The sequence below is a fragment of the Muscardinus avellanarius genome, assembly GCF_963383645.1.
Source record: "Muscardinus avellanarius genome assembly, chromosome: 5".
Classification (NCBI taxonomy): Eukaryota; Metazoa; Chordata; class Mammalia; order Rodentia; family Gliridae; genus Muscardinus; species Muscardinus avellanarius.
Window position 1 is genome coordinate 53,990,185 of NC_137790.1, and position 16,771 is coordinate 54,006,955.

Below are 16,771 nucleotides of genomic sequence, written 5' to 3' on the forward strand. Positions count from 1 at the left end.
ATGAATGCCCACAACCCCACAATATCAGAACCCGATAAAACAGAAAATCAGAGATTTCTAGAAGATCAAATCAGGAAAATAACTGTAGAAATAATAGAGGTGCTTCGAAAAGAACTCAGAGAGTGCCAAAAAGAGATAAAGGATGCAATTAATGAAGTAAAGGCCTCAATTCAAAGCACAAACAACCGATTAGAACACATGGAGAACAGAATCTCGCTCTTAGAAGATGATCATTCCAAAAATGAACGCATAGTTTCTAATCTAGAAAAAAATATCCGACAGCAGGAATCTGATATTGAAGAAATATGGGCCCATTTTAAGAGAGCTAACCTAAGAATAATTGGAATAGAGGAGGGAAAAGAAAGTGAAACCAAAGGGATCAACAATCTCTTCAAGGAAGTAATAGTAGAAAATTTTCCAGACATAGAGCAAGAGGTTGATACACAGGTCCAGGAAACTTATAGAACTCCCTTTAGACAGGATCAGAGAAGAGGATCCCCACGCCACATAATTGTCAAAATGACCAATGTGGAAGCCAAGCAGAGACTCTTAAAGGCAACAAAAACAAAGGGCCAAGTGACATTCAGAGGCAAGCCAATTAGAATCACTCCAGACTTCCCAAACCAAGTCATGAGAGCCAGAAGGGCTTGGAGTAACATATTCCAAACTCTGAAAGAAAACAACTTCCAGCCAAAAATTTCCTACCCAGCAAAACTTTCTATAAAATTAGATGGAGAAATAAGAAGCTTCCACTACAAACAGAAACTGAAGGAATTTATGTCTTCAAAACCAGCGCTAGAGAAAATACTCAAAGAGATTAACTACAAAGAAGAAATAGGTAACACACACCAGAACCAGAGAAACAAGAGTTTCCATCCAACAGACAACTAAGATTGGTTATCTGTGGAGATTCATTATTTATGTTAGTCTTTTACCTATCTCTAAAGGGTATTGTTTGCCTCTATTGTTGTTAATTTTTAGGATTTCTAGTTGGAATATTAATATACCTTCAGATATAGCATTTGGAAATATTTTATCCCATTCTATTAGTAACTGTTAACTCTGTTTACATTGTCTTTGGATATACAATATTTTTTTTTTATTTTTTAGGGAGTTTGTATACTCTTCTGTTGCCTGTGCCATTGAAATCATAATAAAGAAATCACTGCCAATTTCAATGTTGTGAGGCTTTATGACCCAGATTTTCTCCTAAAAGTTTATAGTCTTAAGATTTATATTTAGGTCTTTTATCTATTTTGAGTTAATATTTGTATATGGGATTAGGTAAGGGTCCAATTTTATTCTTTTCCATGTAATTATTATTTTTCAACAATATTTAGTTAAAAGATTATTATTTCTACCACCAAATGTTCGTGGAAACCTTGTCAAAAATAACTTGACAATATAGAGAAGAATTTAGCTCTAGGCTTTTATTTAACTCCAATGGTTTATATATCTGCCTTTAGAATAGCACTATACTGTTTCAATTATTGTAGCTTTATATGGTTTGAAATCAGAAAATATGTTTCTTCTAGCTTTGTTCTTTTTCAAGATCGTTGTGGGTACCTATAGTCCATATTCCATATTAGGATAGATTTTTTTTTCTGAAAAATAAATATATAAATATATGATAGTTTCACCTAAAAAATAGAAAAAAAAGATTCTCTGGTAAGAAAGAAAGCAAAAAGAAATATTGAAATGTTATCTTTAAGTCATCAAAAGCTTGGTATCAGACAAATGAAACAGTTATGTGAGATTATCATTTTTAATTTTGGATAAATTGCTATAATACTAGATGTCAATCACTAAGCCAAGCATGGGAGGGAGGGATAGGGAGAGAATGGGGTGGGGATCGGGTGGGGGCTGACTAGGCAATGTGTGCATGTATGTCTACAAAAGTATGTATCCCACTATGATGTATGAATACAGTGCACCAATTAAAAAAAAAAGAAAAAAGAAAAATACAAAGAATACAGATTGGAAAAAAATAAAGTTGTCTTTGCTTTCACATGGTTTCACATTATTTATGATGAAAATCAAAAAAGTGATCAAAATGATACAGAAACTAATTATTATATGGTTGCAGTATATAATTTTAACTTTAATTGGTCATTTATTTTATGATATATAATCAATAAATAACTATAATTTGAAATAAAAAATACAAGACCATATTTATTAACACCCTCAAAATAAAGTACTTAGTATAATTTAACAAAACACATAAAGTATCATTATGATAAAAACTAAAAACTAAAATGAATAAATCAAAGAAGAAACAAATACAAGAACAGATTTTTCTTGTTTGTGTATAGGAAAATTCAATTTAATTGAGATATCAGTTCTTTCCAATTTGTTCTATAAATCAAAGCAAATTTTTTTTTTTTTTTTTTGGTGGTACTGGGAATGGAACCCAGGGGCCTTCTACCTCCAGGCTACATTCCCAGACCTATATTTTATATTTTATTTGGAGACAGGGTCTCTTAAGACAGCTGAGGCTGGCTTGGAACCTGCGCAATTCTCCTGTCTCAGCCTCCCAAGCACGGGGATTACAAGCGTGTGTCACCATGCCCGGCTTAAATCAAAGCAATTTTAAGCACAATTCCAGCAAGTTATTTAGGGTATTTGAGCAAACTAATTCTAGAGTTAACATAAGGAGGCAAAAGATTCAGAAAAACTTATAAAAGATTAAAAATAAATAAATGAGACAATTAACATTACTCCACTTTGAGACTTATTATAAAGCAAAGCAATGAAGACACTATGGCACTAGCAAAAGAACAAACAGATCAATAAAAGAGATATGAGAAACATATTCATATAAATATAGTTAACTGGTCTTAGTCAAAGTAACCAAGGTTATACAAATGGGGGAAGGGAGTCTTTGCTGCTTTTTTATTTTAAGTTTTTAATTTTATGTGGATATATTGAAATTGGCATACATTCAGACTGTACTCCGTGCCCCCTCCTCCACACTTTCCTTCCCCCCTCCCAGCAATAAGTGTCCATGTTAGCCATACTATATTCATACTTTTACACATATTCAGATGTAGTTCCTCCATTAATCCACCCCAGCCTTCTTCTCCTTTCCTTCCATTCTAGCTTTGCTGAAGTTTCCCCTCTACTATCTGGAGTCCCTCCAGTTTTCCTAATACTCCCTAGTTTGGGCATATTAGAAAAATCATGTCCCTTCTCTTTCTGTGCTTGGCTGATCTCACTTCAACTGATAGCACAGAGACAACTGGAAAAAAATATAAAAATAAAAAAATGAAAAAACAACAAAAATCTTATACTCTTCACACAAATAAATTTTAAATGGATCATAGACTTAAATGCATGATACAAAACTAAGAAAGTTATGCAATATAACAGTGTAAAATCTAGGTGACCTTGAGATTGGATGGTAATGAGCTTTTAGATACAACACTAATGACATGATCCATGAAAGAAAAAGTTTTTGTTTTTAGAGAAAGAAAACATTTGCAATAGACATATTTGATTTAAAAAATCATTATCAAAATGATTGTGTGATTTTTGTCTTTGGTTCCTGTCATGAATTACACGGATTGTTTTTCATATATTGAACCAGCCTTGCATCCCTGGGATTAAACTCCACTTGGTAATGCTGTATGAATTTTTTTAATGTGGTTTTGAATGTGTGTTGCTATTATTTTTTTCAGCAGTTTTGTGTCTAAGGTCATTAACACTCTAGGCCTATCGTTTCATTTTTTCTTGAGCTTTCTTTATTTGTTTTTGATATTAATGTGATGTTAGTTTCATAGAATGTATTTGGGAGAGTCTTGTTTCTATTTTACAGAACACATTGAGGAGTATTGAGATTAGCATTACATCGAGACTGGACCCCAGTGTAAGCTGCAGACTCTGGGTGATAATGTTGTTTGAATGTGGGCTCATTAGCTATGATGGCTGTATCATTAAAGTAGGCAATAAAAATTATGGGAGAAACTATGTAAATATTAGGGCTGCAGAGACAGAAGAAATCTTTATCTTCTCTATTTTGCTATGAAATTAAAAATGATCTAAAATAGTGTATTAAAATGTGTTGTCAGTGAATAGGACTAAAGTTCAACTGCAAATGTACATTAATACAGATTTTCACTATATATAAGTAAATGACGAACATCAACAGGTTAATATGTTTTTGTTATCCTTATTTAATCACATTTTAAATGATTATTTTTGGGGGATGATAACGAAATATCAGATGCTATATAATAAAATGGACTAAATAACATTTAAAAAAATCACTCTAGGCCCTTACTTGATGGTATAATCACTATTTAACTAGGTTTCAAATTCATCTTTACCTTGATCATTTCTCTCAGCAGTATTTGAGAATTTTTTTTTCAGCATTCGCTCTGACATCAATATTACAAGAAATTTCCATTTCTTCAAATGGTGACTGGGTTGTTAGTTATACATGATTCTGCATTAGTATATATATTAAAAATTGGGGGAAAAAGGCTTTCTCACTTAAAGGAATCTCTCACTAAGAACTATGCCATATTTATGGTACCACAAAAGAAATGATAAATTATCTCAGGAAACAATAGACCAAGAAAGAAGACCTTCAATAGAAATAACCATGAAAGCACACTAAAAAGACTAACACTGAACATGGTGTGATAAGAGGGGAAAAAAAAAAAAACAGGAAAAAAGTGTTATCAAAGACAAAAGAATGCCATTAAAGAAATATTCTCAAAGCATAAGAAGGGATTAACATTGAAAAGGGGAGAATTCATCAAAAGGGGGAGAAGATGGCAGGAAAGGTAAATGCAGCTTACATCAAGGGATTGGAACCTGTCCAAAAACCACTGGAGAAATGCGACAGTGATGAGAGGCAGCATGCTTCATTGGAATTTGCATTAAAAGTAAGCCAAGTCTCCATAAAAGGAAAAAACTTTACCAAGGAAAAGTAGCCCCAGCCTGACAAAGGAAAGGGCAGCCTCTGTGGGAATTGACAACAGGAGCCCTGAAGATGTGTACAGATAATGTGTCTCTTACACAAAAGGAAGCTGCACAAAACATAAAAAGGAGAGGCCAGTCCAGAGGCAAAGAGGAGGAAGAACATTGTTGGGCATAAAAGGAGCCCTGTTAGAACAGGCGATTATAAAAAGGGAAGGCATGAAGAGTGAACTGGAAAGAACTTGAGGAAACTGCTGAGATTGAAAGTGTTTGTCAAGAAGACTACAAAGAAAAATAACTAAGTGAATTCACCTTTCTTTCGCTTTCACATCACACACACACACACACACACACACACACACACACACACGCACGCACCACATGTGTGCACAGGAACAACTTACCATCCCATTTAAACTGGCTTCTGAATCTTGATTTATTACTGCTCACCTAGATAAGGCACAGAAATCTAACTATCTTCTTTCTCTTCATGATTAAGTCAAGTTCTACTGTGGCATCATAAACTAAGGAATGATTCTAACTCTTCGACAAGTTTAGTGCTATAAATAAGTGTCATATACACATCAATTATTAGAACAAGGCTAAAATCACCATTCTGCTTCTGTTATCCTCATCTTCTACACATATGTTGAAAAACAAACTTTAAAAAAATGTGTGATGGAGTTTTTCTTTTTGAGGCTTTTAAAAAATCTAAAACCTAAATACTAACTCTTTAATACTTAACTCCTAAAATTAGTACAGAAATTAACATAACAAGTAGAAGTACGTAATGCCTTATTGGTAAAAGAGTAGGGAAATAGACATTTGCATATTGCTAATAAAAATGATGAAAATATTCTGGAAGTCAACTACACAGTATGCCTCAAACCTTTAAAAATGCTTCAGTCATCTAATGCAGCAATCACCCTATTGAGGATTTATGCAGAAAATAATCAGTTGAGTATACAAAGACATATATAAAGGAAGTTTACCACAGAGAAGTTTATATTAGCAATTTAATGGAAACAATCTAAATGTCAAATAAAAGGAGATGTTAAATAAATCATGATGTATTAATAAATGAAATAGTATATATATATATATATATATATATATATCTCCTTTAAAATGATGAAATTTAAGCAAAGTAAATTTCATGGAGTTATGTCTATACCATATTCAGAGAAAAATCCATGCTAAGGAATCCTACAAAATAGTCTTATTTTGTCCTTAAAAATATTATGTTTCTATAAATATATAAAAAGTCTGGAATATAATATAATTTATCAATGTTAAATTTATACTTTTAACTATTTATGAACTTGCAATATTGTTTGTCTTTATATTCATAATAAAAATACCATTTGTTTTTGTTATATGTATTTTATATAATATGAAAAGACTATCATAGCTCGGTTTGTTTTGAAAGAAAGAAGAAATTTGTAGATAAATATAATATATTTTAGATAAATCATAAATATAACTGTAAGTTTAGTGTATTTTTGCCTTCATAATAAAAGGTAAGAGTTGGAATTATAGCAGATCACATTCTAACAGTAAAAATGAGACTATATCCTTAGTGACTCACATAAACCCTTCTTTTATAGAAGGCAGCAATGATGAAATGGGTTCAGATGGATTCTATTTTAACTGTATTACAATAAATGCTTAGAAATAAAGCCAAGAAAACTCTGTCAGGATCTATTAGTGGTTTCACTAATGTGCATGTTGAAAACCTATTCCAGATGTTAAGATAGGTTGGATATATTATCAGATTCTCTGATCCAAATTGCTGAGATATTCACTTTTAGATTGCAATGTCCATCATCTTAGAGTGATTCGTATTCTGACTGCTATAATTATTAATAAATGATAAAATAATTAACTTCAAAATTAGGTGTGATCACAATAGATGGTTATAGGAATGTATGTATATCCATCTATTTATATATCTATTCATATTTAGAAAACTTATAATTTGTAAGTAATCTCTGAAATCATGATTGTCCTATTCATTCCTATACAAACTTTAGAATTAAAGATCCTTACTTTAACTTACAGGCAAAGGAATGGTCCTCAAACACTTATGAAAGATTTATTTTGCATTTGACTAAAATTAACCCTGTTAAATTACGAAATGAGTTTCTTCTCTTGGAAGTCTTTTATAATTTTTAGTTCACTTTTCAAAAATGAGGCTATTAACCCCAATTATATAAAATTATAGTCCAGATTATTTATAAATATATGAGTACAGTTGCAGTACATGATGGAAGCAATTTTAGCTTTTCTGCTTTTTAATATAAACTTATTTTCTTATACATATAAATGGAAAAATATAACTTTTCATTTAAGTGGATGAACACAAATATTAAAAGTTTATCATGGAAAATAATTGATCTCATTTTGTATTGTCCTCAGAATATGGTATCTACAGAAAACTGAAAACACCAGAAATTAATGTATTAAGAATAGATTAAGTTGAATGAGTTAAAAGTAGAGCAAAAAATGTAGATTATTAAGGTAAAATAGGAGATAGATTAGAGGAACATGAACCAATAAGAGGACGAGAGGTCATAACACTAGTTGAACTGAAGTAAAGAAACCCTCCTGGGTTCCATTCAAAGGGCTGGGGAAAGAGGAATGAGTAGCTGAGCTCCCACGTTTCCTCTCTGGTTCCTTGTCTGTCAGTGAGGACTGACCTGTTTTCCAAGTTACCTTTGCTTAATATGTAAGATCCATGTGGTTTTGATCTTCATCTGATTTTAGACATGGTCAAGAAGACAAATAATATTCTTAAGGCTAAGATATAAAGTTATGCTTATTTCATTTTGTTAAGTTTTCCCTATTCATTGTGATCACTGGGCATTGTGAGAAGCCAAGCACTTGGAAAAAATATCCGTAGAAACTTCAAGGTTTGAACTGAAATTAGGCAATACTCTTTCTATTTGTGTGTGTGTGTGTGTGTGTGTGTGTGTGTGTGTGTGTGTGTGTTTTCTGTTATTTGAATTGCCTCAGTAAAAAAAGAGGATTCACAGGATTGTCACTAGGAAAAATATTATAACTTGTTGGAAATAAGAAACAGATGGTTTTTCTCATTTATGACTTTATTTCTCTTGCTTACAATATTTCTTTTTTCCTGAGCTGGGATTTTTCCAAACTTTGCTTCTGTATTGCTGACATTGACTAATAGAACTTCTCATTCAATGAGCATTTCTGTCAACTCTTAACCACCTAGAACCCCAAATGCCCTTGACCACAAAAAGAGAGGTTCTCTCAGTACTAAAACACCCTTTAAACTGTATAACCACTCTGAGGAGAAGTGTTATCATCTCTTCTTGTCTTTAGGACAATAAAGATTAAAAAGATTATGTTTTTATATGAAGTAGTTCTCATTTAGTAAGTGCCAGAAGCAAGATGAGACATGTAAAAAAAACATCAGTTTGTAAGTATTCTCATCAGCAATCATTCAAACCGTAATACAGTGCTATATAAACTATTCCATTAGAGGTGAATTAAGAACCTGTGCAGTATATTTTTAATACAAATTAAATCTGAATCATAAGGAATTAAGAATGTGGTGTCATTCAAGATCACTAGTTCAGGCCCCTTTTTTTCTTTTAAGATCAATGAAGTTTCAGTTTAGTAACCTAAAGTTACTTGTTAAAAGAAGACTATATATGCCAGAAAGTGGCAAAGCTAAGTTTAAGTCAGAGTCTCCAAGTTTTTATCTGAATGTCAATTTCAGGATGCCTATTTTTTTTCTAAATCAAAGTCATGTAATTCCAGTCATCCAGCAGGTGGAGTTAGGTCACCTTGTCTCCACCAAGTCACAAAAGCACTGCAAGGATACTGATGAAGTAGACCAGCATGGCCTGCACAGATAAATGCCAGTGATCCTGTATCAGGAAAAATTTACATCTTTCTTTTGTGCTGATTGAAAAATCCACTACAACTTTGGTTATTAGCACTAAAATATTCTTTTGAAGGCTCTCAAGTCAATCGCTGTCTACTCTATCAGAGAAAGAGTGGGGGGAGGAGAAAAAAAGTCTTATCTCTGCTAAATCCTCTGCTTTTCCTCCTCTCCACCCCCACCATAGAAGATCCATTATGCATCTGCTTAGAAAACAATGTCACAAGAGATCCAGAGGTATGTGTCAAGGGAGTCAGACTAGGTCATAAGACAAAAAATCTATCATTTTTAGTCACTAACCAACACTTATCTACCACATGGAGCCCAAAGCATCATAGAGTTTTTAGGACAAATCTACCCAGTGGAATTTCTGTAAATGGTATGTGTGGAGTGGGTTCAAATGTGGACATAGTTATGCTGATCACTGGGATAAGATGCTTGAAGCCCAGCCAGGCAAGGTGGTTAACTCTTGTAATCCCAATACTTTGGAGACTGAGACAGGAGAGCCACAGGTTCACAGCCAGCCTCAGCTATTTAGCGAGGACTTCTATAACTTAGTGAGACCCTGTTTCATAATAAAGAATAATAAATAGGGGTGGAGTTGTAGCTCAGAGGTAGAATGCACTTGGGTTCAATCCCTAGTACTACACAAAAAGTTTGAAGACAGAAAAATTGTACATTACAGAGTAAATACCATGTCAGTACCTGATAAACAGTTTTTATATAAAACAGCATATTCCAAGTTTTTAAGAAAATAATGAAGTCTTGTGATTTAAAGGTTTATAATTTATCTCCTTTGTTTATCTTGAGGCTCATAGGACCTAACAATGTGCTCATAGGACCTAAAAAATCATCTAGTATAGATCTGGGGAGAAAAAAAGAAAGACAATAATTTAATTTCACAGATAAGATAGATAATTCATGGTTGTCATGCCTATAGCTGCTTCCTATAGCAGTGCTTTGTATATTATAATAAGGTTTATCCCATTCCCTCCCCCACTGGAGGGAAGAACAAAGTTAACATATTATCTCCCATCAGGCACATTAAACCATCTCTATTTACTCTGAATCTTATTCCTCAATTGTTTTGAGTCAGGGGTTAGGTGTGAGAGACAGAGAGGGAGAGAAAAAATTAATGCTGTGTCACAAAAAGTGTTTATTCACATGCATACATATATTCCTGTATAGATAAATTATAAAGAGACTATTTGGCCAAGTTTCATCATTTCAGCATCATTCATTCTTAAGTCTAAGACATTTTATTTATGTAATGAAGAACCTATTTTTTCATATGGGTGACATGTGAGTTCTTATCCAGAAAAAAACACATTAAGATTTTCAACCCAAAATCTCTGATAAAAATCAGGAGAGGGGATATGTTTACATAAGGTAAGAGATGATTTGATTGTATTCTTTCACATATTAACCTTTATACATAGGTGACCTTTATTCATGGCTTTATAAAAATTCAAGTGAAGAAAAATAAAATGAATAAAACTGAAGAGAAATAGAAGATGCATTTAAAAATCGAATAATAGTTTAAATAGAATCCACACAATACTGAGTGTTCTTGTCAGCAGACTGTTCTAAAGTTTTGTGGAACAAAATTTCCCCTATTTTCCTCCTACTACCTCCTACCAGATAATAACTATTCCCTAGAGCCTTGTATTTTATTCCATTGTCCACTAAATGGTGAGAATTCTTTCCAATAAGTCTCCCTTGAAGTCTTATTTCATTCACCTCCCAGGCATACAAGATGGCTTCCAGTTTTAATAAACTTTTATAATGTGTTTAGCTGTGGAAACTTATACTCAGCAGACTAATTAACATCTATGAAGCAAACAGATTAAAATTAACTAGATATCTTACAAAGAACGCCAAAGAACACTCCAAGCCTTTTTTTTAAACTATAGTAGGAAGGAAACTGAAAATAAATTTTTCTATTCCAGAAAAAAAAATATGATTCTAGTCAGATCAAATCTGGTGCATTCTGGAAATAATGGAGGACTCCCCTCTTTGGAACTGCATTGGCTTCCTCTGCTTTGTGCTGTTATAACCAAATCGAGTGATTTAAAATGAACAGGAATTAATTTGGCTCATGGTCCTAGAGGCTGGTCCAAAATCTAGGGGGCCACTTCTGTGGAAGGCCTTCTTGTTGTGTCACCCCATGGCAGAAGGCAGAAGACCTATTAAAGAGAAGAAGAGGGAATACATAATAATAATTATTTTTTATTTTTGTTGTACTGGGGATGGAACCCAGGGTTATTCTACATCTGAGCTACATCTCCAGCCCTATTTTTATTCTTTATTTTGAAAACAGGGTCTCACAGAGTTAAAACGGGCCTCACTAAGTAACTAAGGCTGTCCTTGAACGATGATCTTCCTATCTCAGCTTTCTACAAGCATGGACCACCACTCCTGGCTCAGTGCCATTTACTTTAAAAATTCACTTCCACAATTACTGTTCATGAGGGCAGAGTCCCCATGGCTTAACCACTTCTCAAATGTCAAGTTTCATCACTGTTCCATTGGGGATTAAGCTCCCAATAAGTGCCTTTTGAGGGACACTTTCAAACCACAATTTGCAAACTTTGTATTAATCTTCACTTAATGAAAGTTAGCCAGTGTAGACAATGAGCAAATAGGGATGGCATTTTGCAGCTTTCATTTGCTGTGTTAAATGGCAGTGTTTTCGATCAACAGGTGTGGTCTTCTTGGTCTGTGGGTATAAGAACCTCTGGCTGCTGTCCAGATTACTCATAAACTGCACCTGTCAGACACCAAAGCCTTCACTCTACCCTTAAGAGAGAAGGTAAGCAAGAAGTAAGCAGAAATGTTTTAACTCTTTTATTCTTTTATGAGTTTCAATTTAAAATGTTTGTTTTATCCACACAGAGGCCCAAACTTCTTTCAGAGAACAAATTCACTACCAGTGCTGGAACTTGAAAAACCTGCTGTCGAGTCTGGAACACACAGAAGCTCACCTATCAGCTTCCACCCACTCCCTACACCCACCTATTTTCAACCTGCTTCCAATATACAACCAGCCCTCTCATGGAGATTTGGCAGGGACTTGCTGTACACATTGCTCTAGTTCAAACAGAGCAGAACAACAAACAAAGAATCTTTTTTTCCACTCATAACTGCCAGTGAGAAAAGCCATGCACCTAATGAGCACACCCCACAACCATAGGCAGAGAAGGCGTATCCAGGAGAGATTACTGTTCAAAAGCCCACACTGTCTACCACACTCAAACTTCTTCCTTACTTGCTCAGTTTCTCTTCTTACTTCATTCTTTTACCAGGAAGTTTTCCCATGACATTCCAAAGAAGTATATGATGGACATTGAACAAAAGATGTTAAAAGATCTTAAATTTTTTTCCAAAAGAATTAAAATCAGAGTATTATAGTCATGCGCACATATCTGTATTTATAGCAGCAAAAATCACAATTGCCAAATTATGGAACCAACTTAGGTATTCATAAACAGATAAAAAGGTAACAAAAAGGTGGTATATATACAATGGGATTTTACTCAGCTGTAAAGAAGAACAAAATCATTTTATTTTCAGGTAAACAAATTGAATTAGAGAATATTATGCTATGTGAGATCAGCTAATCTCAAAAAGTCAAGGATTGGATGTTTTCATTTATAAGTGGTATCTAGAGAGAAAATAGAAAAAATAAGGGACTTCAAATAATGTGAGGAATAAAAGTAGTGGAAAAGGATTGGAGGAGGGAAACAGGAGGGTAAGTGGGTATTAACAAAAGAAACAGTTCAAATAAAACTATAGCAATAAATGAATGGAGGAGGGGAAAATCAGGATAGAATATGAAGAAAATATACCAAGAGCTGTGTGCATTGTGCTTGTATTACATTGAATTTCACTATGATGTATAATTGCAATGAATATAGTTATTCAACAAAATAATTTGATAGACTAAATGAATTTAGATAAATAATACTCCTTAATTGTTCACATTATGAATCATATCAAAGCAAACTATCTACATTTTCACAGAGAACAGATACCCAACATACTATGTAGCTCATTTCCCAATTCCAAACAGATCAATAATAGTGGAATGTATTCTTTTAGCTCCTGGAAAGGGTTGATTAGTTCATTTTTTTTTTCACATTTCTACATTCTGGTGATCATCTTACAAAATCTGCCAACTTTTGACAAATATTCTGAATTTGACTGGATAGCAGCTTCAGGTGTGTTCATATGTCATGGACATTGGAAGACATTTGTGGGTCTTTTCTTCAGTAAAATATGATGCAGGGGTGAAGGGGCAAGGACAAGGCTTTTACCTTTTGCCTTTAATTCCTTACCTTTGATTATCCTCTGATTTGAACAAGTGAGTGAATCAGGCAGATTTCAATGACACTCTTTTTGTGAGTGGTTCAGGTAACAAGACCTGCAATTATCTCCCCAGCAGACAACCTGTGTAATTATAACCAAGCACTCTGAAGAATTTAGACAACACCTTTCATCTAGAGAAGGAAAAGTCCCAAGAACTTTTCAGGTGGTGTCAGGCTTTGTGTTTATACATCATAATAAATGAATGGAGAGCTTGTAATTACTGTTGTTTCTTGTTATGAAATTAATCTGTGTCACCTAACTTCCATTGAAAATCATGGTACACAAATGACCTTTATGTTTGAGGCTTAGATATAATCTATTCTTCACATGACAGACAAGGTTTCCATTACTTTCCAGGGACAGAACAATTTCTATTCATTGTTCGGGCATTTCCGGTTCATGAAGTCATTTTAGAAAATATTAGGTCTTTTTGAATAGAAATAGTTTAATAAAATCTAAGTGACACCATACCAAAAGAAAAAGTAGCTATCTGTATCCTTAAAAATGTCAAAGAAAACCTAGTTAATCATTTATACTGATCAATAAGAGAAGGAAAATTGGGTCAGGGCCATGAAGAAATAAATGCTTTTCAGAAAAAGAAATCTACCCAATTTGTTAAAGAATGATTTTCTACCTACTGAGTAGAAGTAACAGATAATCATTGGTCTAAAGAAATGGGGACGTGCAGGAAGATAGACAGAGCACTGTAGAGAAAATAAAAGCCTGAGAGACATGAGTAAAGAAGGTGTAAATAAATTTATACAAAGCAACACCTATTATATTCTCTACTATTTATGAAATGGAAGACATTTCTACACTTCTCTGTACTTTTATCACACTATTTACAGACATTTAATTTCCATTGACTTAACTTTATCAAGCATAGTTCTTTTCTTCGAAATAACAGAAATGTATTAATATAATTATATATCAGCTGCATACATTGTTTTACTCTGTTTTAAAATGATGCTATTGAGAAAATGAGAAGATTAAAATGTTTTTTTAAAATATTGATCTGGTCTAGCTGTGCCTTGAGAAGAATAAAAAAATCATCTATTTTTCTAATCATGTGAAAATATGACATCAGATAATAAGGGTCATTTATGGTATTAAAAAAAGAAAATTCTCAATACTATACATTGTCGTTATAATTGTAATTGCCTAGTAGTACCACCTTTCTTTTCTGTCAGATCAGGCTCAATTGTGTTGCTAAATTATAATGTATAGTCTCTTACCATCTGACATTATTGTCTGGCTCAGATATCCTTTCTTCCATTCTAGTGGCTCAATAAAATGTTATTTGTCCCATCTAATGAAAGGTTTTCAAGCCAAAACCCTCAAGCTAAAAAAAGTGGACATTTCTATGGGCTCTGAAGTTTCAGTACAATAAATCTTTAGGGAAAAAAAGAAAAAGGAAGTGTCTCTTCTCTGTCCCTGTTTTTGCAGGGCTGCTGATCAAAGATGGTGAACTATAAGACTAGAAATGCCTTGGTTAGAGTAGACTGGTGCCAATGACCTTATTCTTACTGCTTTTCTTGTTTATGAGAATTTGAACTCAAATTACATCAGAACTACCTTACTACTAACAATATTTTATACCCATCTGTTTTAATACATCTATAGGTACATATATATGTATTTATAGAGACATATTCATATATATATATGACTATAGATACATATTCATATATACATATTCATAAATATATAGATATATATTCATATGCATATATATGAATGAGCTGGATGGCAGATTTATCAACTTATAAATTATAAATATATAGGACATCTCTATTTTTTTATATTTTCTTACCTAATAAAACAATGTTACAGGGAGAAGGAAAGACAAAGGGAAAACAGAAAGATCATTTCTCTCAGAACTTATTTTATTTCTCTTGGAGTCATGTAATTTGTTAAATTATATATAAAGTAAATTTGTTGCCAGAAGATGATCTGAGACACATACTCTTTACTTTTATCTTCTTTTGTCCTCTAGTAGTCTTAGATTTACCTCAAGCCAAATGTTTTTATGGAGTTTACAAAAGGAACATGCAACATGATGTCACTACCAGTGAGGAAGCCAACAACCAAGATGATAAAGTGATACCCATTTCGCTCCAAGGAAATAAACAGAAGAAAAAGGCTGGAACTTGTGACAACTTCTTCAAATCATCGATGTCTTCTACATGAATTCCATCATTCCTAGCAAGAGCTAAGTCCTTTAAAGCTATGAAGCTCTTTTGTGGAAGGAGAGAAAGAAAAATTTTCTTTGTCCCACATTTCCATTCTTTCATGGAATTCATAAAATTCTCACATGAGGAGTCTTGGAGACATTATCTGCAACACAGTATGGTCATGGCTATTCTTCATGGCTATTCTTCTTCATAAAGAAGAGGATGCCATAAGATATGTTCCTCCATTTTCTTTGCTATATTTTCATAGTTATCAGGAAAATAATACAAATTTCAACAAAATGAACAAACAACATTCAGGCAAGCTTTTAAAATTTTAAAAGACTTCATGTAAATTCAAAGTTATCTATTTCAGGAATATCATATAAATATCATTCTTAAGTTAAAGATACACACATATTATTTCAAGTAAATTAATAAATGATACCTCTGAACCCTTAAGAACACCTTAATTACATTAGTGCCATTGACGATGTTTTTCTCAAACCTTCAGATCACTGTAGAGCAGAGGTCAAGATCAAGTTTTATATCAAATTTCTTTGCTTTTTATTTTCTGTAAAAATGTTCTTTTGGTAAGTCTTTGATAATTTTGGCAAAATTCTGGAATCTATAAATATTACAGCCACCATTTTATGGTCAAAACTTTGAGTCATGAACCTCCTTTGTGTGTTCTCTCTTCATCTAGTTCACAGCCGCCCATCCCTCATTCACTTGACCCTACCCCTATGTTTTTGAATACCAGATTCCCACCTTGTTTTAAATTTCTGTGATGAGACTACATACCACTCATCCCTTGAAACCCTGTAACCATTTCTCTGGTCTATTCTGAACCAATTTGTTAAAGGGTTCAAAAATTTGATAATGAAACTCAATGATAAATTTTTGAGTCAATTGTCTACTTCCTCATCTATGCACATAGTTACAACTAATAAAATAATTTACTTTGCAAGGCTACTAGCATCTCAATTTTGTTCCATATGTCAAATGGTTATATGAAAAATTAAAGCAAATAAAGAATAATACATTAAAGAAAACAAGAATAGAAGAAAAAACATTAAATCAAAAATTAAAAACATTAATCACCTATAATTTTCCTCCTGTGTTCTTTTTGTTCTGATATTTAGAATGTTGTAGACATGTATTTGATGACTGATCAACAATCGGATTAAAGGCTGCTATATTTAGATAATTCCAATACTTGGTCATATTTTGAGATTACTGTTGGCTAGTATATGCCACTTTCAGATTGCTCTCCTGGATTTTGAAAAGAGAGTGGCAGGGTCTAGATGATTATGAATTTGCTATGAACTTTAAACCCTAATGCTTAGAGAAAGAAGGTCTCTTGAAACAACAGGAGTGAATATGACCCTTAACT